The sequence below is a fragment of the Pteropus medius genome, unplaced genomic scaffold, assembly GCF_902729225.1.
Source record: "Pteropus medius unplaced genomic scaffold, Ma_sr-lr_union100, whole genome shotgun sequence".
Lineage (NCBI taxonomy): Eukaryota > Metazoa > Chordata > Mammalia > Chiroptera > Pteropodidae > Pteropus > Pteropus medius.
The window spans coordinates 4,525,312-4,528,171 of record NW_024349801.1 but is presented as its reverse complement, the minus strand read 5'-3'; the positions used below and the strand labels follow the sequence as shown (position 1 = coordinate 4,528,171).

The window sequence follows — 2,860 nt, the reverse complement described above, 5'->3', positions numbered from 1 at the left end:
TAACTGCCTGATAAGCTATAGTCATTCGTTGTGTGTTAAGTAAACTAATCAATGAAACTTTTCCTTATCTGCCAGGATAAACTGCCAACTTTCAAGTACAAATTGGTTTTCCCAGGTGAATCATCTACCTTCCTGCACCTGTGAGCCCAGGGCTGCCCATGCGTGTAATTGAGTCTTAGTTCCTGACTTGGAGAAGGCATGTTAGGAGTCTTTGTTTGAGCTAACATCTTTGTTAGCTGTCAGCTGCTGTTGTATTCATCTTTTGCACAAACCTTAAGTGTTCAGCAGGATGAATTTTCCACATGTACACACTATGAACAAACCCCCCACATCAAGATGTGGAACATTCCAGCTGCGGGGAATGCTCTCTGGTGGCTCATCCCAGTCAATTCTAGCTCATCTCTCTCCCCTGTGACCTCTATTTGGATCTCTATCACCTAAGTTTTGCCTGATCTTGAACTTTGTGTAAATGAAGTCAGACTCCTAGGTGTGATTTTTGTGTTGACTTTTTTCACTCAACATGATGTCCGTGAACTTCTTTCTTGTGGAAGAGTGTAGTGATGATGTTCTTCCTATTGTTAGGTAGTATTTTTTTTCATTTGGATATACCACAGTTTGGTTTACCTGGTCTCCAGTTGATTGATATTTGGGCCATTTCCAGTCCAACATTTGGGGTTATTCTGAATAAAGCCGCAATTAAATTTCTTGAATGTGTATTTTAGTAGATTCCATGCACTCATTTTTCTTGGGGATGCAAAAGTTCTAAATTATTCCACAACTTTTTCAATATATGGTATTGTCAGTCTTTTTAATTTGAGCCATTCTGGTGGGTGTGTAGAGACATTGTATATTTGTTATCTTTTTTATTAAAATATAATTGGCATACAATATTGTATTAGTTTCAGGTGTTATTGGGGTTTTTAATTTGCATTTCCCTGACTAATGATTTTGATCACCTTTTCATATGTTTTTTGGCTATTTGATTAGTGCAGTGGCTGGTCAATATTTTTCTTTTCGTTTTTTCTTTAAGCATCATAATGCTTATTGATAGACACAAGAATGTAAAACAGGGCATGAACATGACTTATTAAATCAAGCAGATTTACTTTCAGTACTCTTATAAGAGGGACCAACTCAAATTTAGCATTTGTTTTGCATCCACAAAAACCACTTGAAAGACATTAACGATCTCTCAAAATTGATCAGCCTTGTCCAAGTAAATCATGCTTCTTTAAAAAAGCCTGAGGACCTTCCCAGGCTCAAAAATATTAAAACCCGGCATATAAAGATAGCGCAAGAGATTTGCTGGTTTGCCCATTTCTGGAATGGCTGATTTACTAATGTGGTAACGGCCACCAATTACAGTTGAGAATTTTTGTGAATGACCAAGTAGATCATTAAATATTGCAACAAGTCAAATACTACTGAGCAAAGTACATTTCTACAGTAGTCACTGACCTTACTGCATTCTAACTTAAAATGGCCTGTGCTGTCTGGTAGCCAAGAAGAGCTGTGCACTAAACTGCCTCTGCTTGAATTTAGGGTGGAATCTTTTTCTTATTGAGTCATAGGATTTCTTTTATCTATCTATCTATCTATCTATCTATCTATCTATCTATCTATCTATCATCTATCTATCTATTTATTTGGCGAGGCAACCCTTGGTTGACCTCACAGATTGCAAGGATCTTGTCCGTTTACAATCCCTTATTTTTTATTTTTTACGCCTACAGCACCTGGTCTTCCTAGGTGGTCTCCCCTCCAAGTACTAACCAGGCCCGACCCTGCTTAGCTTCTGAGATCTGGTGGGATCAGGCACGTTCAGAGTGGCATGACCGTAGACTAGCATTTCTTTTTATGTTCTGGATATAAGCCCTTTCTTGAAAATATGTGTTGTGAATATCTTTTCCTAGTCTTGGCTTGCCTCTGCACTCTTAATGGTGTCTTTTAATGAGCATAATCTCTTAATTTTAATGAAGTGCAATTTAATCTGTCTTTTATGGTTAGTGCTCTCTTTGTCTTGTTTAAGAAATCTTTGACTTACTGTGTTTTTGACTGTTGCCCATTCACAGTTTTCCCATTAGTACCATTTCTTACAACTAACTATCCTTTCTCTGATTTGGTGTCGCCGTTCTCGGAGGAAGACGATGTCATTGTCTTGATGTGGTCTTAAGCGGAAGATCTCTGTGGAAATACACAATCAGGAAAACTTTACACGTGTCCTTGGTCCTGAGTTGGAGGGCACTGGGGTCAAACTTGGGAAGAGGAAAAGATCAGAGAAGCAGTTGTGATCCACATGATTGACAGAGCTGGGAACCTGCAGGCACAACGGAGTGTGGACAATCCAGAGAGCAGGTTAAATTGAGAACTTTAAAGCCGAAAAGAGTAAAAAGAGCTCCATTCTCTTACTTTTTCGGTTATCTGATTAAGGCAGCATGAATGCTATGGCTGGGAAGAGCTGGGGTTTTCAGGTGGAGAGATCGCTATGGAGGGGCCGGCAGCATCTTCCTGGAAGACTGCATCTCTCCTGCCATCTTCACTCCTGCCATCTTCTGAATAGTGGCATGTAGTGGCTTTGTCCTTAAGCATGAGCCCTCAGCACCAGGGAAGCCGAGGAAACTCAACCTACCCTAGTAATGACAGGCAAACACAGGTAGCTAATGGCAGGTAAATATAGCCACCGGCACCTTTGGAACGAGTGTAGCAGGTTTTACCTGTTAAAGTTCCCCTTAGAATTAGGAGCATGTACAGAAAAAAGTTACATAGCAGGCCTGAGACGGTGGTCCCCAGAAAGGCCTGCTTCCAGGATCGGCTCTTGGCTGGCGTCTGGGAACTTGGATCTCAGGAGAGTCCCCACCGC

At 40.6% G+C, this 2,860-nt stretch overlaps 1 non-coding gene across 1 annotated transcript; it reads right to left on the bottom strand.

The window, feature by feature from the left end:
• Positions 1-1,724: 1,724 nt before the first annotated feature.
• Positions 1,725-1,843, bottom strand: LOC120623195 (5S ribosomal RNA). The gene has a single exon (XR_005658696.1). It is a non-coding gene; the product is annotated as a 5S ribosomal RNA (ribosomal RNA).
• Between the last annotated feature and the right edge of the window lie 1,017 nt (positions 1,844-2,860).